The sequence below is a fragment of the Equus caballus genome, chromosome 18 (assembly GCF_041296265.1).
Source record: "Equus caballus isolate H_3958 breed thoroughbred chromosome 18, TB-T2T, whole genome shotgun sequence".
Lineage (NCBI taxonomy): Eukaryota > Metazoa > Chordata > Mammalia > Perissodactyla > Equidae > Equus > Equus caballus.
In genome coordinates, this window is record NC_091701.1 from 40507382 (window position 1) to 40534911 (window position 27530).

Consider the following 27530-nt stretch of genomic DNA (forward strand, 5'->3'; position numbering starts at 1 on the left):
TAGGTCCTTCTAGTTGTGGCATGTGGGACGCTGCCTCAGTGTGGTTTGATGAGTAGTATCATGTCCGTGCCCAGATTCGAACCAACGAAACACTGGGCTGCCTGCAGCGGAGCACACGAACTTAACCACTCGCCCACAGGGCCAGCCCCCACATTGGTTTTTAAAGTGTGTGCTTTGCCTATGATTTTTTCCCTTTTAGTCTTTTTGGAATACTTTTTTTGTCCTGGCAGGGGAAAATGATCATCAGTGTTTGAGGGTTTATATATAGGACATACAGCCACCTGGATAATTGGTCTCCTGATTATCAGGCAGCAGTGGAAATCAAGGTACCAGGTAGTGTTTGTACCTCAAGTTTGGATTGGTACTCAGAATGTAATATTTAAAAGATAAAATATATTATGTCTTATCACTTTGAATTTTCAATAATATTTAAAGGGATCTTTCCTGCCAAACAGCATTTGTGCCAAAAAGGCATCTGTTTATCTAAGAAATTTCCAAGTGTGCTGCAGTTTCTTCTTAGAGCTAGATGCAGTTTGTCTGATTTAAGATTGTAAACTCCTAGGGGGCGGCCCTGTAAATGTTAGGAAGTAAATATTTGCCCTGGTCCTGAGTTGGAAGACTGCAAACATATACTAGCTATACCTTTTGTGTGTGTGCTTCTCAGGTTAAATGCAGTTTTCAAAGTAGTTTTAAATTCGCTTATATTTTACTTAGTTTTTTTTCTTTTTAAATGGAAAGATGCCATAGAAAGCAGTAGCATGTAGAAATTTGAAAATAAGACCCTGATTGAAACAGTTTGGGACGGTCTCTTGTGCGTGTTGATTTACAGCCTGGCAGGAATCTTTTGGGGTGTGTGTGCATTTTGAATGCTATTATAGAACAGGCGTGGAGATCAAAACCTCTTGTCATTATTGCCCAGCATCCCACAGTTCAAAGGCAGCCAGTTACATAGTGCTTGGCAGGAAGCCTCCCATTTTGTATATTTGTTGGGAGAAAAGAGAGAATGAGGTGTCTGTGTGGAGCATTCTATAATGAAGGAAGAACAGCCCGGCTGCTGTAGACAGGTATTAAAAGTTTATCCCACCAGCCTCATACTGTATTTGCTACAGATGCATTCCCACCAGGCCTCCAGATTGAGAGGAAAGCCCACGGTTGTGCTGCACAGCTGTTAAGATAGTTAATACTGTTCTTCCTAAACTGTTGTGGGAAATGCAGTATTTGGCTTTTGAGAACATGAACTTATAGTGCATTTGGGTCTTTGGGATCATTAACAACTTAATTCTAGCAAATAGTAAATTATGTTGGCTCTGGTAATTCATTTTTAAAAAAAATTTTGCTAAAATATACGTAACAAAATTGACATTTTAACATTTAAAGTGTATAGTTTAATGGCATTATATACTTTCAGATTGTTGCTCAGTCATCATGACCATCGTCTCCATGACTTTTTCATCATCCCCAAGAGAAACTCTGTACCCGTTAAACACTAACTCCCTGTCCCCCTCTCCTCCTGTTCCTCTAACCTCTATTCTACTTTCTGTCTCTATGACTTTGCCTCTTCAACTACCTCATATAAGTGAAATCATTTAATATTTGTCCCTTGTGTCTGGTGAGTCTGGTAGTTCTTAAGTTGTATCTGAACAGCTTTCAGCATATGCCATTTTCTTTTTGATCATAAAATAATTTAATAGATAACTTTAGAATATTAAAGCTCTAGGACAGAAGTTTGAACCATATGCCCTCAGGGGCCAGAAAGTTGTAACATCTAATATTTATAGAGCAGTTGCTATATATCGGGCACAGCTCTAAGCACTTTGCAGGTAACAGCACATTTCCTCTCACACCAATCCTAGGAGGTAAATACTATTAATACCCTGGTTTTGCAGATGGGAAACTGAGTAATGAATTACTTGCCTAAGATAATAACGTGGCTGGTATGTGGCAGGGTGGAGATTCCAGCTCACCAGTCTCTGCTCCAGAGCCCGGGCTCCTAAGAAGCTCCTTGATTGTGCGCAGGTGGAGTGGGCAAAGGAAATCAGAATCCCAGGCCTGGGAGGGAGTGAGCTGATGGTAAATGGAAGCTGCTCCTCAGCCCCAGTGTTGGGGTTCATTAAGGGAGGAGTGGAGGTGGATGTGCTGCTCAGCTACCGTAGGCTGTTGCTGAGCGGGAGTGCAGGTTTACTACTGCTGGCACTTCCAAATTTCCAAGAGAAGCCAGAACTGCTTATTTATGTATGACCTCTCAATTTCTAAGTGTTGGCAACCTAACTCAATTAAAAACAAAAACAGAGCATGTGGGCCAGACAAAATATCTGTGGCCCACGAGTTTGAGACTTTTGCTCTGAAGGTTTCAGGATAACCTTTTACTTATCCAAGGCCCTCAACAGTTTGTACCCCTGGGACATTCATCACTGGCCGTTGTTTCAACGGGGAGGCGAGGTCTTGCTGATCTTTGCTTCCCCAACTGCAACGTTCATATAGCAATTTTCAGTAAATGTGTGCTGAGTGAATGAGTCTTTACAGCTCTCATGCTTTCTTCCCACGTGCTGCCACGAGTTCACTGAAAGCCTAATTTAAAACAAAACAAAGCCAGTCGATTTTGAGAGGCCCATATCCTTTGATGTAGAGCTTCATAATTTATTGTTTTGTTTTGGGCTCCTTCGATTTAACAATGCTGATTAAAATGAGACTTGAAAGTGTTTTTTTTTTTTTCCTTTAGAGAGTTCTGCCAAAGAAATTCAAATATATGCTGGGTAGCTTGTATATCAGACACCAACCTGAACCTCCTTATTGTAATAACAGTCGTCAGCATTTATGACATGCTTACTGCATGCCAACCGCTGTGTTAATGATTTTGCGTGCCTTGTTTCTTTTAATTCAGAGTCACTTAATTCCGAATTTGTGGCTTTGGATTGAATTTTAGAATTGGAAGAGTTTGAATACATCTAATCCAATTTGCTAACTTTGCATATGAAGCTGGTCAGGGCCAATGAATTTAAGAGATAGTCCAAGGTCACACATCTGTTGTACGGCACCACCAGAACCCTTTGGACACACATATCTGTGAGTGGTATAGATAGAACCCTCTTGGATACACGCATCTGTTGTGTGGGATAGCCAGTGTCTCCTTTTTTTCTGGCCTCTCACCCAGTAGTCTTTTTCTAGACACCATAGTGTTTCTACTTTTATCTTTTCAATATCTGTGGGAAAACAGAGCTGTTAAGTGAAAGTGTAATAATGTCTTATTACTCCTATAAATGGCTTCTGAGCTATGGATCATTAGCAGGGTATTTGAAATGGTTTGCTAGTACAGGTGTGGGTTTGGATCATCTACGGTGCCTTTGAGAGATGCCTGGAGTCTGGAGTTACATGAGGCTAAGAGACGGAAGTCCTTAGCTCGTTAGCACAGGACCCTAAACTAAAAGGTCTGATTATCTTACAGATAATACTGTAAATCAAAATGTAAGGAGAATGTTTAACTTAAAACAGGTAATGTACATATAAATTATATAGTAATCATCGCATTTATCTAATATTTGACCCTTTGCCCACACTTTGGTAGATGTCAGTAGTTTTTAGATCCAAGTTTGAAGCTGGAGGGCATGGTTTGAACCCTTCTCTCATTCAGCTGAAAATTACTAAGGCTTTTTCTTTTTAGAAATTATTTTCCCAGTAACAAAGGTAATCTATGCTTCTGGTACAAATTTTTTTAAAACCGAGAAAAGTAATTTTACCATCCAGAAATATACTGAAGACATTTAAAATAAAGTAGTAAATTTAATTTTATTTAAATTGAACAGAATAAAACTGGAATTAAAACTGAAGGAATTAGTGAACTTAAATGTTTTTTCAACTTTAGTGTCTCCCACACACATCCAAAGAAGATTGCTCTAAAGTTAAAAAAAAAAAAAAAAAAAAAAGGACATGAAAAAGACTGACAAGCCAGCACAGGAATCCAGATTACTGTGACTTCAGAGTTCCTGTCTTTTCTACTTTACCATGTTGTCCACATGTGAGAGAAGGATAAACAATACAGAGTTCATATAATTAAGGGCTAGAGTGTGCAGCAGAGGCCATAAGTCAAAGTTTGAAGAGAGCTTAAGAGGGGATTTGTAAACTCTCATTTAAAAAACTGAAAATGTAAGACAACTGAAAGTTTTTTCTAGAGAAATTGAGAGATCATTATTTTTTTCGTAATTTCAAAATTGTATAAGAAAAGAGTTCTGCTTAAAAATAGGTTTTAAAACCTTGCTCACAACAGCCTGTGGAGGTATTCCTACTTTCATCAGTGAAGACAAAGGCTAATGGAGGGGAAGTGACATGACTCCCTTGAGGTGACACCACTTGTCAGGGGAGTGGCTGGAATGCCACCCTTTCTCAGCTGATGCTCTTAGTAGTCTATTACTCGGGCAGGAGCTGCTGGCATTGCACAGGGACAGTTATGTATCACCTGGCAATCTTGTTATCCTGAGCAAGGTTGCAATTTTGGAATTAAGCAGAAAAGCCCTCTGAGCAGCCCAGAATAGACAGTTCATGTGTCTCATGTGCACCTTTCTCCTGAGTGTGTGCCCGGGGCCTCATCTCTTTTATCTGAAGACCGTTTGAATTGTGAACACTGATGTGTGTTCAGGGGTTCTAGCCATAAGGAGTGACAATCTGGAAGTTAGAATGGAGGCCAGCTGTAGAAGTCAGCGTGCTTGACTGTGTAAGGACATTAGCTTGGGAAGAACACGCGCTGTGCAGCCTGACAGGCCTTCCTGAGATCCCGTGGCAGGATGCTAACTGGGTTTTTGTGACCACTCCAGGCTAGGTCTTGTTAAATCCCCACATATTTATCAGGTGCATACTGTGTACCAGGCCCTGGCCATATGATGACAAACAAATTAGGGTCCCTTTCTTACTCACAGTCTAGGAGGGCAGACAGCTTCATATGCACATACAAGACAGTGTAATAAGGGTCCATAGTAGAGATGACTGGGACATAGTGGGAGCACGGGGGAAATTGAGACCTCTGCTGTGGAGTGAATGGGAGGTGGCAGAGTCTTGGGGAGTGAATAGGAGTTGTCCAGGTCGAGTAAAAGGACACTCCAGGTAGAAAGAGATCCATGTAGGCTAATAAGGTACCTGGAACCTAGGTAGTAAACGTTAGAGACAATTTTACTCCAAAATGGTTAACCTGGGGCTTTTAAAAGTCCTTATGGATATTGTCAAAAACATGCAGGTAGTGAGGCTTATAATAAACCATTATACCGATCAACCAGCCTCACCAGTATTAACATTTTGCCAATCTTGTTTTACTAACCTTGCATTGTTTTTTATGTGGTTAGAGCATTTTAAAGCACATTCCAGGCATTATGTAATTTTACTTGTAAAGAGTTCGGTATGCATCTCTGATAAGGAAAGACACCCTCCTCAAAGCCATTATCACATAGTAAAGTAAGAATTATTCCCTAATACCCATCCACTATCAGTCCATATGCAGATATCTCCAAAACACAGGTTTTATACTTAAAGGGAACAGTTTCATTACCTACAAGATTCATTTATTTAGCGTGTCTAATTTTTTAGGGATGTTGGATAAATGGAATGTTACTCTAATACATGTTTTTGTTGTTGTTGTTTGGTTGGTTTTTTTTTTTTTTGGTGAGGAAGATTGGCCCTAAGCTAACATCTCTTGCAAATCTTCCTGTTTTTGCTTGAGAAGATTGTCACTGAGCTAACATCTGTTCGAGTCTTCCTCTATTATATATGGGATGCTGCCACAGCATTGGCTTGATGAGCAGTGCATAGGTCCATGCCTGGGATCTGAACTGGGGAACCCCGAGCTGCCGATGTGGAGTGCACGAACCTAACCACTACATAACCGGGCAGGCCCCTCTAACACCGTATTTTTATTCTTTCCTTTGGAAGTGTTATACAATTTATCTTGTCTTCTTTCTGATCTTTTTAACTCAGACTGGTCCTGATGGAGGGCTGTGATTTATGACTTTTTATATTACTTATTTGTCACATAGCAAGGGCTTTTCTGGGATTTGGAAAATGTTCAAACTCAGAGAGCTAGATTATGAATGACTTAGGGTACTCTGACTAGTTCCTTTGGTTTTGCTTCAGTTTTTCGCTCTCAGTGTCAAGTTCATGAGCTGGAAGTGTGGAGTTCATTTTACATGCTACTGCCCCTCCAGCCTTGAAAGCTCTTTCCCAGGAGGTCTTGGCATGGACCAGCCCAGAGTCATTACTTGGATGCCAGACTTGTTGCAGTCTCCACAGGCTCAGCTTGATCCTTCAGGGGTTGGCCTAAGTTGCCCTCCTTTTTAATGCTTTCCTCAACTGCTTCAGCCTCCCTTGGCCTCTTGTCCCTCTCCATTTCTCCTGCCCTGCACTTCAGCCCTTAATTGTATGCTAATCTATACTGGCTGTAGTTCCCTTGCTTGCAGGCAATATAAAGCAGTAGAAGGGATGGGAGCTTTGCAGCCTGCATAATCCGAATTCCTGAGCCTCTTTCCTCTTTTTTTCTTTTTGAATTCTTGTAAAACACACACACTCTCACAACATGAGATCTACTCTCTTAACAATTTTTTTTTTTTTGAGGAAGATTAGCCCTGAGCTAACTGCCGCCAATCTTCTTTTTTTCTGAGGAAGATTGGCCCCGAGCTAACATCCGTGCCCATCTTCCTCTACTTTATATGTGGGACGCCTACCACAGCATGGCTTGACAAGCGGTGCCATGTCCGCACCCGGGATCCAAACCAGCGAACCCGGGCCGCCAAAGCAGAACGTGCGAACTTAACTGCTGCGCCACCGGGCTGGCCCCCTCTTAACAAATTTTTAAGTGTCCAGTACAGTATTGTTAACTATAAGTGCAATGTAGTAGAGCGGATCTCCAGAACTTTTTCATCTTCCGTGACTGAAACTTTACACCCTTTGAACAACATCTTCCCATCTCCCCCTCCCCTCAGCCCCTGCAACCTCCATTCTGCTTCTTTGAGTTTGACTCTAGATGCCCTAGATACCTCATATGAGTTGGAGTCATGCAGTATTTGGCCTTCTGTGACTGGCTTATCTCACTTAGCATAATGTCCTCAAGTTTCATCCATGTTATAGCATGGGACAGGATAGGATTTCCTTCTGTTTAAAGGCTGGATAATATTCCATTGTGTGTGTGTGTGTGTGTGTATGTGTGTGTATATACACGCCCATTTTCTTTATCCATTCATCTGTCAATGGACATTTAGGTTGCTTCTACATCTTAGCTATCGTGAATAATGCTGCAGTGAATATAAAAGTGCAAATATCTTTTTGGGATCCTGATTTCAATTCTTTTGGATGAATACCCAGAACTGGGATTGCTGGAGCATATACCTAATTTTTTTTTTAGGTTCGTAATACAGCATTTGCGTTCCATGTAATGCATGGCGTACAGTGTGGGTCCTCTGCTGTCTAGAGCCATCGGGCAGCCCCTCTTGTTCGTGTATCTTTGCTGTGCTTTATCACAGGTAGTTAGTACTTCTTGCTTTGCTAATGCCTAACTGTTTTTGACCTTGTGTTCAATAACTTTGAGAATTGCTTTTGAGAGAAGACATCATTTTCCAAAAAAAAAAAAGAAAAAAAACCCAAGTTTTTATTTACTGGTCACTCACAGCAGCTGTGTCATTGAGGAAGTGTTGACACTGCTTTTGGTTGTCAAATGACTGCATGTGATTCTTTCCCAGGACTGAAAAAATTGCAAGGTTGGAATTTTTGGGATTGTTAACAAGATCAAAAAGCAAAGAGATAAAGCCAAGAGGGAAAAGTCTTTCTACAGAATAGTAGTAGAAAGCAGAAAAAGCTAGAATTCTGTAGAAAATGATAGGTATTGCAAAATAACCTTTGACCAGAAAATGAAGTTTGCTGTTTTTTGTGTTATTTGAAAGTGGAAGACAGTTTAGCGAGCTAGAGTTTTAATGTCTAATTTTTATTTTTTAAGGATAGTAATAAAAGTGTACTTACAAATTTAGCTTTGTTAATAGGGTTTTAGAGGATGACTTAGTTTTCTAGGAAAGAAGAAATACCCAGTTGTTTTCTTATTTGTAATTTCAGTAGCCATAGGTCTTAGCGATGAAATGGTTTATAAGAAACCCTCTGACCCCCTGCCCCCCCACTCAGGGAAGATATATTTCTCTGATTTTCCTCAGGTTTCACCTCAGAACTAGTGAACGAGTGTCCCATGGCTTCAGCATACCGACAAGTCAAATGTGGGTGTTGAATTCTCGGGGAAAAGATATATCGTATTTTCTCTTGCTTTGTTGATGTTTTGTTGCTGGGGTTTTAATTTCTGATGAGTTAAGATCCAGCTCTTGTGACTTATTTGTGTTCTGGCCAGAGGACCCTCAGCTTTTTTGTGATCTGAGTCATTTCCTAGTAAGGCCCAGTTTGGGCCTGGAACTCCCTGCCCAGGGATGGGGGACATGTGGTGGGGGCAGCAGACCTGGTGTTCACAGCTGGGAGGAAGTCCAGTGTGCCCGGAGGAAAGAACAGGGGTCTTCAGTGCTAGGGGCCTGGCAGGTAGTCGTCTGGAGTGGCCTAGGGCATCAGAGTAGCCTGACACAGGCACCCATGTCCCCTGACCAGCTGCAGCCCTGTGGGTTCAGAGTAGACCTCAGTCCCCTGGAGGCTTGCCAAGAGCAAGGCATCGCCTCTGCCTCCAGGCACTGGCAGGTTTATCGAGAGAGGGGCTCAGGCGCAGTTATCACAACTGAGCTAGAGGGTGAGTTAGGCCTGTGGAATGCCAGAGAAAGAAGCCTTGTTATTAGACACAAGGTCAGGGCCGGTTAAGCTGCAAGAGCAACTTGGCCTGAGCTGTTTAAATCTCTATTCTAGAAATTTCTGCTGGATTGAGCCAGCGAGGGGAGGGTGGGGCAAGGGTCAAGAGGCTTCAGCTGTGGGGAAGGAAGGGCTGTAGAAGCTGAAAATGGCAGGCCAGGCCTGGAAACCTCAACATAAATTGAGAGGTTTTCAGTTCCCTGGTGGGTTATTGTAGCCTGTTTGTGAGTGAACGGGTCTTAGAGTGTAAGTTGCACATTCAACAATGAGCTTGAAACAAGACCGAGAATTACTTTAGTAAGTCTGGAAATAGATTTAGTTTTTAACTCAGATAAAAATTTTCTTGAATCAAGTGTAAATCATAACCTTATAGAATTACCAGTTAAATTTGTTAAAAATACTCTCTTTACTAAACCTGAAGCAAATCAGTACTTTTGAATGCTATTACTTATCAAGACATAAATATGAAGTTCCTCAATAATCAGATCTGAATAGAGAATGGTTGAAGCTATTTGAGGTTAGGTTACTTGAGATGAAGGAAAAACCCACCCTCACCTTTGCGGTTCAGATAGGCACGTGCAGTGGGTACAGAATTTATTCCTTGGCTCTGTGTCCCATGTAGATTAGATTCCAAGATAAACTGAAGCTTGCCTCATTGATCGCAGAATCCTAACATTTAAACCTATTGTTTTTTTAACTCTGTAAGAAAGCAGGAAAATCAATACTTTTAAAGACTATAGAAAAGCTTGGGCTATTTAAAAACATACTTATTTAAATGGCTGCCTCCTTAAGGTCACCTGGTCTAGCTAGGACTTCTAGACAGATTGAACTGGCAAAGGGTCAGCAGGCATCGGCTCCAGATGTGGAGTGGGGACATGGTGTCCATACAAAGGTGCAGTCCCTCTGCCCAAGGAAGTTTATAATCTGGTGAGGAGCTTTACTCACAAATACCACAAGAAAAGGTAGATGAGAAATGGTGAGTGTGGGGTGAGTATGGGCGTAGCCAGACAGAAGGTTCCCCATCAGAAAGGCAATGCTGAGGGTTGTGTGCCTGCCTGTGAAAGTCTGTCCCGGTGTTCAGTGGTATGGAGACCACATAGAGACAGTGCATTGCTGTCAGATATAGTACCCCTTCCTATTTTTGAGAACACTTGGGTCTTAGGGACTGAAGTTGGCCCTGTGGGCATCTTCTCTCCTGGATGTAGTGGCTGGAGACCCACTGAAAGTGAAATAACCTTTTCTTAGTGCCCGGGGTCATCTTTCAGAGCTACTAATTGTGCTGTTTTGAAATGCTTTGTTTTAGTGTCCTTGGACACTTTCGGGGGATTGAAAGGCTATTTAAATTCTGACAGCCTGTCATCTACTGTTTGGGATGTTATAACTTGTCTCCTGTCAGTCGGAGCTTCTCAGGGCTGTCACTGTGTCTTGATCTAGCAGCCGCCCTCCACCCTCTTCTTTACAGTGACCTGGGAAACCAAATATTTCCCTCCTGTTAGAATTGTATCTAGAAGAGAAGGTAAATAACTCTCAGGGAGGGCCTGGGAAAGAGGTGTGGGTTAGAGGTGGGGAAAGGTTTGGAAGTTTTTTTCTGAATTGTGCGTGAATTTAGTTGCAGATTTTGGCAGCTGCAAAAACTAAAATCTTGGTTCCTAGCTGTTTGCTGGATAGTTGAGGTTGCTAGCTTATGACTTCTGTCTTCCCTCTTTTCCCCACTAGTATGAAATCTTTTCTCCCACCCTTATCTGAATCAATTTTGTTATGGAAAGGAGAGAATGACAGTTTTCTCAGGGAAAATGAAAAGAAGGTGAATGAAGAAAACCCGGGGCTGAGGCAAGACCTTGGTCTGTCAGTCAACTACTGTTCTTGAAACCTAAGATGTAATGAGCCCTGTGGAAGATAGCCATGAGGTGGACGCTGCGTTTAAGAAGCTTAATGTTTAGTTGGGAGAGAGAACTAACAGACGTGAAACCCTGAACTGAAAGTGGTAGAGAAATTTTGCATCAGCTGTAAGTTCAGAGGGGAGTGACTTGATTCAGGTACTTTGAGCCAGCATTGCTGGGATCCAAGTGGTATTTGAGTAAGTGGCCATGCAGCATCCATTGCGGAGAGCAGATACACTGGGAGACCAAGGAGGAGAGCGAGTTGATGAAACCCCAGTTAGGAAGTGGCAGAGGCTCTGGAGAGATTTGGCAGCACATCTGATAAATCCATTTCAGTGGAGGAATTGGTGAGGGTTGTGATTGGTCCACAGACTGTTGTGTCTGTGTGGTTGATTACAGTGCAGACGCTTGGGCGTCTGGGGTGGTGTCCGGGAATGGCTGGGTCATTCTGGTACAGTTGGCCTGCAGGACACACTTTGGGAAACACTGGTAAAGGATGAATAAGGCAAAGCTGATTAGTTCCTCCGTGAGGGAAGTTAGGAAAGAGGCATCCAAGCTGGACAGCCTGATTTTTGTCACTCTTCTACAGAAGGACAGGCACAGAGCAAGTAGCCCTAAGAATTAAGGAACATGGAGGTGAGAACAGAACTAGCTCCTCAGCTGGAGACAGTGTTCCCACAGTCCTCACCCTTTACCCGGGTACCCAGGTTCTCTTTCTTATCCACTTGCTGTCACCTCCGAGAACATCATGATGCTAATTGAGATCAAGTTGAGGTTCAGCCCTTGTATGAGCTAGCTGTAACTCCTGGCAGTTATCCTAAATTGAGTGTGTGCTTTGTCAGATTTGATGAGCAAGAAAATATGGATCATCAGTAATAAAAAACAAAACCAAAAAACCCTGTTACTACTATTAGTAGAGGAACCAGGAGAAATCATAGTGGTGAATACAGTTTAGTAGTTTCTTCACATATGAAAACCATCATATTATATCACTTCTCACATAGTAAACGCTTGACATAAGGATGTTCTTTATAGATGAGCTTTGAATTGTTACCTCTTACCAACTCAATGGCAGGTGCCATCCAGGACTTACTTAGGGAACTACCCAGTCTGTCCCCACTCCTGTCTTCTCCTTCCTGAAGCGTACACCTCCAGGCCACACCTTGTACCCAGCCCAGTGATCAGCATCTACAAGTTGTTATTCACTGCACCTTCCTTCAGCTCTCTCCTTGGTCCATTTGTGTTTCTCCCACGTCTTTTTCTAAGCATAAATATTTCCTGCCCCTCCTCACATCCCCATTGAGAAGACAAAAGAAAACACCCTGGGAATAGGTCAGGTTTAGTGGTTCCAGTCTTGGCTATGCATGAGAATCAGCTGGTTAACTTTAAAAAGTACCAACATTTGGGCCCCATCCCCAGAGATTCTGTTTTAATTCGTCTAGGCATCAGAATTTTGAAAGCTCCCCAGGAGATTCTGATGGGTGGTTAGTATGGAAAACCACCTCAGTCTAGCTGATCGATGTCAACAGTACAAGCTGTACACCTGTTTCAAGGAAAACGGAAGCTGCAAGATTTGAAATGGAAATAGGTATTTTTAAATAATGCCTTTTGCCACTTTCTTCCTATCTTCCTCTGTTATTTAATTCCTCTGTAATTTTAAATAATGCCAAGTCCCGCTTTCTTTTTATCTTCCTCTGTTATTTAAGCCTGCTTTCTATTAAGCACCAGCATTCAAAATGAAACGAAAGGAAAACAAGAGCTTTCTTTTATTTGCTTTAGAATTTCTGTGGTATTGTTGCCCACTCTGTCCTCGCAGTTGAATGTGACCTGAGCCTCCTCGTGAACTCTCAGATGCAGCAGGTTGTGCCTGAGTGACCCTCCTCACGCTTTTTAACCTCATTGGGCCTCAGCTTCTAGCGGAGCCGTATGTGATGCTGCAGGACTGTGTGCCCCGGAGGATTCAGCTGTCACATGGCATCGATGGTCACATGCTTCGGTCCGTGAACACATACAGTAGTCTTTGTTTTGTGGTCTGAGGAGGCCCAATGTTAGGTTTTTAGGAGGCTACTTGAGAGAAAAAAAATTTTTTTTTGATGACTACGTACTCCTATTGGATAAACAACTTTGAAGTCTCTCTGTTCATCCTTGAAAGAGAGGGATGACCAGGAGGTAAACCCTCATAATATTCTTCAAAAGCATTTTCAGGGTCTTTTTTTTTTTTTAAGGAGCCAATTGGAAATTAGATCTGAAAATAAAAAGCTAGTGATGGGCAATGAAAGGTCATCCTTCAGCAAGTCTCTAAACTCTTGTGTTTTAGGTTTCGTAAAAATTCTTCAACAAATGTACTTTGTCGTGTTTTGCATTTTACTTCAGACAATTTTGTGGCGTACTGCTGCTTTTTCAACACTTTCTCGGGCCCCAATTTTGGATTGTGTGTTTGAGTGGAGGAAGGATAAAACAAAGTAAGAAGTTCCATTTTTTTGTTAATTTAAAATTGAATCTGAAGGACAAAACACGAAAACCTGAGGCGTAGTTTCTCCTGAGTCCAGTGGGTGAGTGTGTAACTAGTTCTAAGTAACTTCTCAAACCCCACTCACGGTTCCTCTGGTCTTGCTGACCTCCCTTTTTCCTTTCTGTAATTACTGAATATGGCCCTTAAAACCCATGTAGAACCAAATACAGAATCGAAACTCTGTGATCTCATCACCACAAAAACAGGCTGTGGGGACAGTCCTTCTCACAGGAAGCCACCTCCCCTTGGAACCTCTGTCACCCTGTAATTTATAGCTCTGCCTTTGTAGTCTTAAACTCAGAAAGGACTCCCCCCCCCCGCCCCCGCCCTTAGTGTAACAAATGGATTGCTCTAGGTGGAGAAGAGGCCAAAGAGAAAGTATGTGTGTGCATAACCTGTTACAGATCTAATTTTAAGGGTGCACACGCGTCTGTGGGTCCTCTGGGCAGAGGATCTGTCTGACAGCAGGAGTGTTGTGGATATACTTTTATACTTGTCCGTCGGTTGTCATTGGGACAGTGAGAAGCCTGGTTTTTCTGCCGAGGTGCGTTCTCTGAAAGGAGCTTGGCTGAAGTACTTGAAGCAGCTGCCAGATGAATCTCTCCCTGGCTGCCAGAGCCCTCTGTAAAGAGGCAGGTGATCCTTTTTATGAGCAAATAATAGGAGGACGCCTCAGATATTTGAGCTACTGTTCACCAGGTGGTGCTGTCCTGCAGTGAATGCTTAAATATTACCCAGTGAGGTCAGCAACCTGGTGAAGGAGATACCTGGGGTGCTCAGAAGCCTTGGCTGCGTTTGTGGGCTGCTGCTGAACACGAGATGAGGCCTTTTTGAGGAAACGTTAAACATTTGACACGAGGTGACCCCTTGGTCCATGTGGGTTTCTCCTCCGTGAGCTGCTTGAGATCTCAGCTGTCTCTGAAGTGGGGGAAGGCTGAACCTGTCCCCTGCCTCAGTCCCAGGTTTCCTCCCAGGGAAAAGCTCCTGGGCTCCGTTCTCATCTTTGAAAACCTGATGGGTGAGGGGGGGCAGGTCTTCTGTAGCTCCTCATTAAGCAGACTTAAAGGGGAGAAAAGGCCTCCACCCAGCCTTTGCATGCACAAACCTATTAGTAGTCTGGTGCCCTGCCAAGTGGTTTGGTTGGTCCAAACGTGACCACACACGATTCTGTCCTTTCTGGCAATGAAGCCCGGCAGCAGTACTGTGAGGAGGGCATTGACTTGCGCGAGAGCCTGGTTGTCAGTGTGTTTGAGCATGGAGGGTGCCCTTGAGAAAGAACATTTTCCAGGAGCAGTGTAGAGTAAAAAAATTTCCCAGGGAAATAGACTCTGAGTCAGTCACGGGAAACCTCTTGTTGGAATCCTTCAATCAGCAAACATGCGTGGACCATCTGCCTCTCAGGAGGGTGGTGTAGGGGATGGCAGGTAAAACCAGCCCTTGAGAAACCGGTCAGAGCAGAGGTCAAGGCAGAAGGAAGCAAGTGCTAGAGCACAGGTCCCAGCAGGGTGTTCTGAGGGCAGAGGAAGGACTGGTGAGATTCCGAGGGCGTGGGGCAGGGCAGGCAGGTGCTATTTGAGCTGTGCATGGAGGATGATGAATTTCCAGAGTGGGAGAGTGGTGTTTCAGGATGAGGGAACAGGGAGAGCGAAAGTGTGAAAGCGGGCAGTGTGTTTCGAAATGGTGAGTTGTGTAGAGAGCTGGGACCTGTGAGGAGTGAGGCAGGAAATATGGGAAGGAGGTGTTCTGGAGAATTTCAGCACCCTAGAGGTTTTAGAGAGGTTCTCGGCTCCTTGTCTTGAACCTTTGAAACATTTCATTGGGTATTGGGCTGCAAACCCAGTAGCATCGTTTAAAGAGAAAACCTGAAGGAGCGGGCGGAAGGTACAGGGAACTCTTCCGGAGCCCTGCTAAAGACGAGGGACTTTCAGTAAATGTCCTGTCCCATGCTGCCCCCGACAGAGGGTGTCAGAAGGAACAAGTTCTCTTGGATTTGCTGAGTTCTCTTGGGTTGGTGGTATGTAATGCTGTTGTCTCTTTCCTCTCCATCGTGGCTTTGTTGGGATTTTTAGGGAGATTGTAGCTAATTTTATAAAACTCTGTGCTTCTTGTCTCATAGGATGAGTGTGCTGACAGGTTTTCTTTTTTCCAGTTCTCTTTCCAGCTTTCTGTGGTCCACTTGTCCAGAGGAACTTTCCGGGTGCCCCCTGAGTGAGCCAGCTCCTCTCTGCTGCAAGAAGGTGGAGTCTGGGGTGAGGCGAGGTGAGTGAGACCCAGAGAGAATCCATATTCTGACAGAGCAAGTTTTCCAAAATAAGTTATTTTCTGAAAATTTTGAGGACTTTGAAAGTAAATTAGTCTTTTATTCAAACAAATTTAAGGATAATTTTTTGAATATCAGTGTCTTAGTTACTATTTTAAAGCACTCAATAATAATATGGATGCATCAGTCCATTCTCTCAAAACTTTTCTAGTTTTACTTATTTGTGCCTATTTCAGGGTTTTCCGGTCTTTTTATGGTGTCTAGCACAGTACTTTTCTACTGAAGACATTGAATGTATGTTGAGTGAATGGCTTAATATCTTGGTTTACAGTTTGCATACATAGAAGTACAACTGATAACTTCAGATTTTTAGTAATGTCAGACTGGCTGTCTATTCTTTATCATTGTCATTCTCCTGTTCCCCATTCCCCATGAAACACTTTGTGAAGTTGAATTACAAACCTCTCTTTAGCTACTGGGAGACAAACAAGGGAACGTTTACAACCTGCGTTACCTACCTGCTTTCCTAGGCTGGCTTTTTAGGGTCATGCCAGTTACAATTGGCTTAGGTTCTGTCTCCTGCCTGTTCTGCAGACTGTCTTGTTAATTTAGTCAGAGTTGTGTCGTTCCCCTAGCCAGTTTCAAGGAGGATTATCTAGTTGTGTGGTTTATGGTTTTCCTGTACTGCAGTCTTACGTGTAAATTGTGAAACAAAAATAGCTACTTCAAGGGGTTTGGTGAGGCTGGAGGCTCCTGAAGGGTAAGATTTTTGTTCTATTCATCTTTTTATTTGCATTCCTTATCTCCAGTGTGTAGAATGCAGTTAAGACTCAAGTATTTCCTCTTTCCTTTAAGAAGAGAGAGAATTGGCTGGGAATGGAGCATCTGCAGTCCCATCGTGGGCTCAGAGGACTGTTCTTCCTTATGCTCAGCTGCTCACGGTTGAGGCAGTGGAGTGGGCGTCCCCAGGAGGGCCTGGACAGAATGGTGGCCTGGGGGTGCTGAAGACTCAGCGCAGGATCCCCCCATAGGAGACAGGGGTCAAGGTTAAAGCTGCTTCCAAACCTCTGTGAATTCTTCAAACATCCATGTGACATGCAGGTGTATTCTGCCATCTGTCCAGCATGGCGTGCTGGCAGGATTTCATATTCTGCACTTACCCCTCCTGTCATGCCTTGCTCGTCCATGAAGAACAGAGTGGCCACATTGCCCCCCAGACTTTGGGGGATCCTTCCAAAGGCAGAGCTTCTCGACAGGAGCATGGCAGGGGAGTGCACATCAGAATCTCCCATGAAGCTTTAGAAATTAGGATACTGAGACTTGCCCCAGGTGTGCTGAGCTACAATTTGGGGGATAGGGAGGGAGTCCTTGCTGTCTATGTTTATTTCTCTTTAAAGCTCCTTAAAAGGTGGTGGTGTGTAACTTCTTGAAAAATGTTTGTATGTGGAGTAGACTTAAAAACAAAAACCTCTTTCTTAGCCTGAGCAGATGTTTGGGGGAATTATTTTTGAACTCTCTTAACTAGTTTAACCAGTTTATACTGCCAAGCCAAACATTCCCGTGTTGTGCCATAATTTGCATTGTAGACCATTTTATAACTTTAATTTAAAATTGCCTGGGACAACACTTTCTGGGGTCGTAAGTATACAAGGAATGAGGAAGATGACATTGAAGAACAATTTACTAAATTTAACAAGAGTTTAGGCTTATTTAGAAATCCAGGTGGGAATCTGCTTAAATGGAATTTTTCCAAAGCACGCAGAGATTTGCATATTGAAACCAAAGCCTTTTGACCTGTGGTAACACATTTCTCAAAGTAACATTGAAATAGCAATTTAAGTGTATTGCCCTTAGAGATTTTTTGGACAGGAAATTTATTTAGTAAGTTATACAATTTTTTTTCCTCCTCCACTTTTTGGGTGGCAGAGAATTAGCTAATTTTTCTTTTCTCCTTCCCTTGGACAAACCTCAGGAAGTAAATAGGAGTTTAATAGCAAAGATCACGTTAAATGGTTTTTGTGGTTTTTAAACTACAGTCATGCGTCGCTTAACGACGGAAATATGTTCTGAGAAATGTGTTGTTAGGAGATTTTGTCATTGTGAAAACATCATAGAGTGTTCTGAAGGGGAAGGGGTACAAAATTTGCCCCAAATGTGTCTCCTTAACATGAAGATTATTTTAGGTTGATTATTCCTAGGAAGCAAGACTCAAAGTTTTTCTTGTTACCTCCCCCTTAACTGCCTGAAAGAATTCAGATGAAAAAAACCTGTCTCAGGAAGCAAGCTATCACCTTAGCATAATATGAGCTAGGTGGCAGACAGGACACTGAAAAAACCTGTTAGTTGGGCTCCACTCTGTGTTCTTCTGTTTCTATGTGGCTAAACACTTGTCTTCCAAACATTTCTTCCTTTTCACCTACTTCTGAATTACTTTCCTTCCCTTTGAAGTCCCTGACCCTCCCCACCTGAAACATCTTTTGTCTTTAGCTGAGGATGATATTTAAGGTGAGGACTTTGGCCATTTGGTCAGTTATTTCGTTTTCCTGGGTTTCTGCCATGTATAAGTGCTATTAAACTTTTGTTTGTTTTTCTCCTGTTAATCTGTGTCACATCAGTTTAATTCTTAGAGCAGCCTGAAGAACCTACTGGTAGAGGAAAATTTCTTCCTCCCTTTCAGTATTTACACAAACCTAGATGGTATAGCCTACTACACACCTAGGCTATATGGCACAAATCTTATGGAACCACCGTCATATATGTGGTCTGTTATTGACCGCAGTGTTGTTATGCAGCACATGACTGTCTCTTTTGCAAATTCCCGTTTGTATGAAAGAAAACCTTGCAACCCATTGTTATTTGAAGTTTTAATAATTTGATGGTTTGGTGGAGAATGGTAAGTTTCTATTTTGAAATCAAAGAATTTTAGTGTTTAGGAGGGACCTTACCCATGACCTATCATCTGGTTTCCATTGCTTCAACTTCATGGAAACTGCTTTTGTTAAGGTCACAAAAGGCCTCTGATAGGACTCCTGACATGACTTTTCTGTCGCACTTCATACTACTGACTGCTCCTCATTTGAAACTTTCTCCTCTGGGTTCCTTTGTGCCATTCTTGACTGCTTTTCTTTTTCCTTCTTTCATTTCTTCCTAAGTCCTGCTGCGTCTGCCCTTAAGTGTTCATATTCCTGGGGCTGTTGTCCTTGGTGGTTTTCTTTTCGTCTGCTCAGCCTCTTTGGAGGACCTCAATACTTCCATGACTTCAGCTCCACCCACATGTTAATGACCTCCAAGTCTTTCTCTGAGTTCACCCTCGTCTCAAACAATCTTTTGGACATTTTACTTGAATGACTCATAGGTACTTTTAACTTGGGATATCTGAACTGAACTCATTTCCCTCCTAATTATTGCCTGCTTCCTGCCTGCACCTCCTCCCCCCCCAAAAAAAATCCCGTCACCTCCATGCTGTGTCTGCTTTTCCCACTTTGGTCATTGGCGCTATTGAAGCCAGAAATGTGTGACTCATCCTTCACCCTCCCTCAGTCAGCCCCATATCTTAATTGGTGATTGAGTCCTATCATTTTAATATCCTAAATAAAAAAGGAAAAGGGCATTCCAATGACATTTAATTATTTTGGGCTTTAGAAGTTGTAGTTGGTCCTATGTAAGTAGATACAATAACATGAGGCAATTACAATCATTTATGAATATACATTTCATGGTAGGCATAGACTTAGATACTTGTCATATGTTATTTCTAATTTCCACAACTATTCTGTGGTATATCATTTATGTATAAATGAGGAATTTAAAGTTCAGAGAGATTAAATTACAGGCCCAGGATCACAGAGCAAGTAAAGCACGGTGGAGTTAGGATTTGGGAAGTTTAAACCTACAAGTTGGTCTGCCTGACTCCAAAGCCTTCACCATCATGTCACTCTGTCTTTCTCTGTTCCCATAATGCCACAGTGCTGTTTTAGGCTTCTGATGAATAGGTTGACTTTGTTGAGGCCAGTAACTGGGTCTTACTCCAATTTGTGTGTCGTAATATATGTATTTTTCTTACACAGTAGGTGCTAAAGACAAGACTTGTAATGGCAGAACCATGGTGCATGTCTTCTGTGGCTCCATCTGGGTTCAGTCCCTGGTCCTCCTGTTAGCTGTGCATTAGCTGAGTAACCTGAGATTAGGATGGTGGGCTCAAGCTGCTTATCCTCACAGGGTTGTAATGAGAATCAGATGGGCCGACATAAGGGAAAGTGCTTTAAAATTCAGGGGTATTTTTGAGGAATTCTGTTTAGTTGTGGAAGTCGATAATTGGCTGGCTCAGATGAGCATCTCTTTTTTGTTTATAAATGACAGCATGTGAAAATATAAACTTTTCTAAATCTCTGATCATACTGATTGAATCATTCACATGCTGGCAGTAATAAAAGCAGAAAAGGCCCTTTCAAGTAAAGACCTTGTTAATAAGGATGGTGGACACAGATCTGATGTTTGTTATTAATTCTGAGTATAACTATTTTAGAAGAGATGAGGATATGCTCTACAAAAACCAGACAGTGGCTATTTAGGTATAGGCAAGTGAATTAGAGCAGAGTCTACTGGAGTTTTTATTCTGTTAAATTGATCCTGGGAGGATGGACTTGGACATGCTTTGTGCTGTACCCAAACAAACCCTAAATCATGGCACAGACGGTTGTGTATTCTATATCCTCATAGCTCTCTCCTTTTGCCCTGTCTTGAGAAGGAAATGCTCTTGTTTTCCTTCATAGTTCTCCTTTTTCCATCATATTTTGGTAGCGAAGTTTGTCTGAGGGGCCCCTTTCACGACTATATAAAGCCAATTTGTCATTGTGGAATTTGGAAATTGTTTAGCCTTTCTAAGTCTCATGTTTTTTTCAAAATTGCCCTGTGAATTTGGGGCAATGCCATGTATTTTCCAGGATTTTTTTTTTTTTTTTTTTTGAGGAAGATTAGCCCTGAGCTAACTGCTGCCAATCCTCCTCTTTTTTCTGAGGAAGACTGGCCCTGAGCTAACATCCATGCCCGTCTTCCTCCCACTTTATATGAGGGACACCTACCACAGCATGGCTTGCCAAGCGGTGCCATGTCCACACCAGGATCTGAAACGGCGAACCCCGGACCGCTGAAGTGGAACGTGCAAACTTAACTGCTGCTCCACCGGGCTGGCCCCCCAGGATTGTTTTCATTGCAATGTGGCAGAGATAATTCACTTAAAGCACGATAGGTACTTGGTGAGTACTAGCTCTTATTGTCCAAACTTAGTTATCAGGGGCCTACATTTTCAGATTTAAAAAGCCTCCAACTGGTCCATGAAGAAAAGATTCAGGAAGAATTTATGTAAGATGGAAAGCGAGGCAGGAGAATCTAAAGCAGTGGCTCTCGGGAGTGTGGACCTTGAGGAATGTCATCATCATCAGCTGGGACTTATTAGAAATGTAAAGTTTCAGCTTCACCCCAGACCTAAACATCAGGACTCTGGGGGTGGGGCCCAACAATCTGTCTTAACAAGCCCTCCTGGTGATTCTCATGCACTTTGGCCTGATGTTAGGGAAATCAGGCTAGAGTCTTTTGGAGTAGTCCAGTAGGGGATAGTGAAGACCTCCCCAGGATGGTGGGAGGAAGCGGAGGGGAGATGGAATTGGTGATACTTAGTAATTTAATTGGCTGTGTATCAGACAAAGAAGGATGCCATGAGGATGGAGAGGCCTTGAGTCTAAAGCACTAAAAGGGAGTGGTGCTTATCTGCAGGAACTTGGAACACTGGCTGGTGAGTGGGTTTTGGAGGTTGGAGGAAGAAGAAAACGAGGTTATTGTTGGACACTTTGAGTTTCTGTTGCCAGGGCTGATGTCAGCAAGTTGGAAATGAACTACTGTAGGTAGCACAGGTAAAACAATGGAGAAACAGATTTGCGAGTCGCCTGCGTGGAGGTTGCAGTTAAAGAGGGTATTCAGATCATTTTTCCAAGGAAATTGGTGCAGAGAAAAGAGAGCCAAGAGTGACTAGTTTGGAATTGGATGTTTGGGATGATGGCATCCAGTTTCTCTTGCAAAAGGAAGAATATAAATGTTTAGGAATACATGGTGATACAGTTTTAAATAAAACCAAATTATCACAATAACATTGGGGTTTTGTCATCATGCTATCTTTAGGCCCCGTGCTGTACAATAGAGGCTGGTCTTGTACATCATTTAATCTTGGGATCCAAGGCTTAGGGTGCTGAAGGCAGGGTTCTAGTGTTCTTTCCCCCAAAAGAGGGAGTGGAGTGTGCTGTGAAGAGCGAAGGTGTGGCCTGGGTGCTGAGTTTCTCCAAGTCTCAATGTCTTTATCTGTCAAAGAAGATAGTTACAGTTCCTACCTCCTTCTTGTGAGGACTAAACACGGTACTTCACAGTGAAAAGCTTAGTGCCTGCCACAGGGTGTATTTGTGTCGCCACCTCTGCTGTTATTTTCATGGTGGTTGTTGGATTGGTGGAGTAAAATTCTTCTATTTGTAACAGATTTACAGTATTTTTTTCTTCTTCTTTTTCCCAAAGCCCCACAGTTCATAGCTGTATATTCTAGTTGTAGGTCCTTCTAGTTCTGCTATGTGGGACGCTGCTCAGCCTGGCTTGATGGGCAGTGCTAGGTCTGTGCCCAGGATCCGAACCGGCAGAACCGTGGGCCACCAAAATGAAGCATGTGAACGTAACCATTCAGCCCTGGGGCTAGCCCAGATTTACAGTATTGATAAGAGGAGATAATTATAAGAAGTCATAATATAAGTCTGAGTTGGAGATGAATGGCTTTGTGGTTTCCAGTGAATTATCAGTATGTTGAAACATGGGCTTTATTAGGTTTGTGAGAAGGCAGAATGGACTTGGTTTGGGATGTGTGCATAAAAAACAAGGACCAGATATTTAAAAATTATTTCATATCCAGCTTTGTTGCAGACTCACACATGTTGCTGGACCAGAAAGATGTTTCCCTGAGACCGTGAAAAGTTAGTGCATCTGTGCAACATCTTCATCATATTGAGAACAATTTCACATCCACTGTCTGTAATTCAAAGTCATTCGAGAAACATGTGTTCCTGTTTTCCACTGCGTTCTCATTGGGCTGTTTTTCCTTAAAGGGAGGCATTGGGACCACACACTTATGTTTAGGAAATAACTTTGTAGCTGTGCTACATGGACGTGTATAAGGAACCTTCTCAGTTTGGAGATTGTCGTTTCTGAAACTCACGCCCTCATGCCCTCCACTAGAAAGAAAAAAATGATCTGTGTCTGTATGTATGTGTATGTGTGGTTTCCGTGCCACTTCACAATACCGATCTTGTTCCTTAGGTCTGAGATATGTGTCGTACTGTCTGTTTGTGTTAAGGGAAGTGGTGACAGAATCCATGATCAAAGGTTTCACTGCGGAGTTACTAAGGGCTTTAATTGAACTTTCACTGGGTTTTAGAGAAAAAAAATCTGATGTTCATACATGGCATGTCACATAACTTCAAGTGTAAAGCTTGAGCTTCTTAGGTTTGGTTTAAAGTTTTACGGGACTCCTAAAAATAACGTTTGTAATCTCCATGCATAGGAATTACTCTGTAATGAAGAATTTAGCTTAAGTGTGTTTTGCTGTTGGGTTGGGTTTGAATGCCTTTAGTTTGGTTCAGAGCTACCATCCCAGCTCTTCTAGAACTACACGAGGCTTGCCTCTTTCTGGGAAGTTTGGCTGCTGCCACAGCTGAGACAGTGAACCAGACTTAGGTAATTTTATTAGTCTAGAAAAAGTATTGTGCTCCTGCAGCTGTTGTTGTGGGTCCTGACCATGAAAACAAAAACCGGCTCAGTTACCCAGGATCCATGAGAAATTGGCAATGGCCCAACCTAAGTCCATGTATTTTGGACTCTGAATTATATTTATCCTCATACGGGCATCCCCTGATTTGGAGCACATAGCTGGGAAATGGCCTGACTGTATGTATGAGGCAGCGGGGGCTGGAGAGGCCAAGCCTTGGGTACGCCCTCTCTAGGAAGCCTGATCCAGTTCTTTGGAAGACTAGACTTGCTAGACCTTAAATACCTTTCTAAAAAATAGGGAGAGCATGCAAGAGAACAACATAATCAATATAAAGCACAGTTGTCCCAGTCATTCAACCCGACTTTCCTGTTTTTGTAGATTGTCTCACACTGTAAATTTCCACAGGTCTTTCTCCTGCAGTGCCAGGCTGGTTATTGTGGGTGAGTTAGTAATTTGGCGGTGATGGACTTTCTTGTTAAAAAGAACCTTTACAGACCACTGTGAAAACTAGGGACTTGGCCTTTAATTTCTAGGAGTGGTGCATATGTGGAATGCCTACTCCTGCTAGTGTGTGCCAATCAGTAAATTACTGTTTAATTTTCTGAATTTCAGTGGTTCTGTGAGTGGAATAAAACCAAGCTACTGTGTCTCTGGAAGCACCTGGGCAATTAGCTGAGCTCTTGGCAAGTCTGAGTAATTGTTCCATTGAGTCTGACTCTGATTCTCTGGGTTGGGGTCCCTAACCCTTGGAGTCCCTGAATGGACTTCAGGGGGTCTGTGAACTTGGATGGGTGGAGAAAAAAGTTTACATCTTTATTTTCACTAACTTCTAACCAAAATGTGGCCTTTCCTTCAATCATGAAAGTGGGCAAGAAACCAGGTACTGTCAGTAGTACCTGTGGCTTTGGCACGGATTTTTGTATCATGTTATTGGACATAATTTAAACTATCATTTATGCCCATCACTGCTTAGTAAACTACAATAGCTGTTAGCCTGCTGCTGTCTTGTTATTTACGCATTGAGAAGCGCGCATTACCATTATCACACATTTGCTTTTTAAATATTTTGATATCTGTTTCAATACCATTGATTTTCTTAGTAATCATATTTTCTACATCAGAATCATTGAAAAACGTTCTGATTAGAGGGTCTAGATTGCTGAAGCAGTCCATGGTGGTTAAAAGATCAGAAACTCCTGCTTTGGATGGCACTCTTGTATCTTTCTCATCTTACTTTGAGACTGAATTTGTTAACATTAAAAACAAGAGAAGTCCGAACATATTTGGTTTTTGTTTCCTAGCATGACTTGTCTTTGACTTTTATCATCTGGAGCTCTGGTATTCCCCATGTGGGAGATGTTGGAATGAATTAGAAAATAAAGCCATCGCCCATTCCCATGTGACTGTTCTCACAGGCCCTGTGGCAGTTCCTTTTAAGACTGCTTACTGTAACCAAATGTTATGGCCAAGAATGATTTCCCTTACAAATTTCAGATAAGAGCACAGTGCTGCATGTGTTATTATTTGCTTTAGCTGTGGGAAGAGATGATGCTGTGTGGCTTGCATGAATTTGATTCAACTCTCCACTGCATTATTACTGCAAGCATACCCTAATTTTTTTTTTTTTGAAGATTGGCCCTGAGCTAACATCTGTTGCCAATCTTCCTCTTTTTTTCCTTCTCCAAAGCCCCAGTCCATAGTTGTATATCCTCGTTCAAGTCCTTCTAGTTCCTCTATGTGGGATGCCACCATAGCATGGCTTGATGAGCAGTGTGTAGGTCCGTCCCCAGGATCTGAACCAGCAAATCTCAGGCCGCCAAAGCAGAGCACAAGCTTAACCACTCTGCCCCGAGCCGGCTCGAAGCATGCTCTATTTTAGAACTTGATGTCCAAGGTTAAAACCTAAGTATGTTTATTGGACTATGTAAAATTGCCCAGAGAAAGAAATTTCCCATTCGTTGCCCCTCCTGTCCCCTTTTAACAAGCTTCATGCAGTTCATTCAGTGAGAAACAGGGTGGTTTTTTGAGCTCCTCTTGAATAATATAGTTCCTAATTCCTAGGAAAGTGTTAAGAAAGGGGAAGCATTGCCCGTGTGACACAGAGGTCTCTGCCCCACGTAGTCTTCCCTGTTGGCAGTATGGCCCAGCTCCCAGTGTCCTCCCCCGTGAGCTCATGAGCTGAAGAGCTTGCTCATTTTAGCATGTGTTTTGTTGCACGATGCCTCCAGGTCACACAAACTGACAACAGTGGAGTTTGAAATAACTCTAAGTTGCTGCCTAGAAGAACTTGAGGGAGTGGACAGTTTGTATCTCTGAAAGGAGGAAGATGCTCTTTTTCAGGATAGATTTGAGGCATGGGTGCTGCTCTCTGGGAGGGCAGGGGTATGTGTGTGTATGGTCAAAGATGATTTTTTTTTCCCGTTTGGCAATTTTCTCTGTGTTTGACCACCTCACCAGGCCCTTGGGGCTAGTCTCTCTCATTTTTATGCAAAAAAAAAGGCATAGCATAGGATAGGGATTGCCTGGCCGGGCTCTGGAGCCAGACTGCCTGGATGGGCACCCTGGCTCTGCGTTCCTGAGCTGTGTGGCCTCAGGCAAGTCACTAGCCTCTCGGTGCCCTTGTAGAATGGAGATACTAACAGTACCTTCTGCAGAGGGTGGTTGCGAGGATTAAATGACTATAAATGACTATCTATCTATCTGTCTATATACTGAGTGCTTCAAGCAGTGCCTGGAATATAGTTAGTAGTAAATAAGTGTTGCTGGCTGTGCATTAGAATCACCTGGGGGAGTTAAAAAAAAAAACAAAACACTACACAGGATTGAGAACTCCCATCCTAATGAAATTAGGGCCCAGGGAGGTTATAACCTTGTTCAGAGCATCATACCAAGTCACTGACAGAAGTGGAGGAGGGATTTTGATGTCTTATATTCTGGGGCTTTAAGTGAAAGACCCATCTGTCAGCTACATAAGCAAGAGATCTTTTGGTAATAAATAGCTGCCTTTCATGGGTCATCTTTGAAGTTGTCTGACCCTTTTCACTTTGAGGCCAGATGCAGTGCAATTTAAAAAATTTAATTTCTTTAGATTTATAATACCAGACTTTATTCAGCTGGCATTGATTGATTGAGTGCCTTTTAACACTTTTTGAAAAATGGACTTTCTGACATGTCTTCAAGTTCTCTTCTCCTTTTATACTAAAGGCTTATCACCCATGCCATAGACTCCTCTGAAGTGTTCTTTTTTTTCATCTTTGGTGATGGTTTATCAGCTACCGTGATTACAGTGGTCTTAAGAACAAGAAATAAAGTTTCACCCTTAAAATTATTGCATCTTCAGATGGAGGAGACCTGAAATTGTTCAGTCGAGCAGGAAAGGGAGCCGTATTCCCATTAGACAGTTGAGTCTGTGAAAGGCGAAATAACTTGCCCAAAGCCTACCTTTGTTCAGGGAGTTGTAATCGCCACACATTAAGAAGGTGGTCAGTGTAAGTTGGAGATTTTGGCTCTGTAGTATGACAGAATTGGAAAACTGAACAGGAAGGAGAAGGGAAAAGAGAAGAGAGTGTAATGAGAGTATGGTTGTGATGGAGCTGACCACCATAAGGAGGGATGGGACTTGGGTCTCCAGTTGCTGTAAACCTTACACAGAGGAGGATCCTGTGGCCCTAGTCATGTTCTCCCCTGAGCTGTGTGAGAGAGGATGGGACCACATTCAAAGACTGTGGTTCATATTGAAACCCTAGTGCTTCTCCACGAGCTTTTGGCCTCATGACCACTGGGGTGCAGGGTTGATGTTGGTTTTCTCCCAGCTCTCCTTGTCTGGACCCATAACAACTACATTTCCACTCTCGTGCAAAAGCCACCTTGACTTTGAGGCTTGTATTTTGTGCTTTCCTGGTCACCTCCCTGTACCCCCTCCCCCCAGTTCACTGAGGACTTTGGAGGCAACTGCTCAGTGCCTGAGCTTTCAAGTCAGCCCTGGGTTCAAGTCCCAGTTCCACCTTTACTACCTGTGCAACCTTGGGCAAGTTGTTAATCTCCTTAACCTTCTGCTTCCTTATTTATAAAAAGGAAATAATAAACTATCTCACAGATAATTTTTTTTTTTGGATAAAATGAGATTATGTATGTACGTGCAACTGTTCACCTTAACTGACATAGAGTAAACACTTAGTAAATGTTAGCTGTTAGGATGTTGTTGATATCCTAAATCTGCCTCCCTGACTGCAGCAGCATCTGAATTCCGCAGACCAAGAATGAAGTTCCTTGACTTCTTTG

The 27530-nt window shown here is 42.7% G+C and overlaps 1 protein-coding gene across 38 annotated transcripts in view; it reads left to right on the top strand.

Moving 5' to 3' along the window:
- Nucleotides 1-27530, top strand: part of TANC1 (tetratricopeptide repeat, ankyrin repeat and coiled-coil containing 1) — a 229124-nt gene that overhangs the window by 36040 nt on the left and 165554 nt on the right. For 31 of the 38 annotated variants that reach the window (XM_070241053.1, XM_070241035.1, XM_070241042.1 and 28 more), the window contains exon 2: nt 15341-15450. The exons of the other annotated variants lie outside the window; for them this stretch is intronic. The gene's annotated coding sequence lies outside the window, so the exon portion shown is untranslated. The remainder of the gene's footprint in view (nt 1-15340; nt 15451-27530) is intronic. 38 annotated transcript variants of the gene reach the window in all.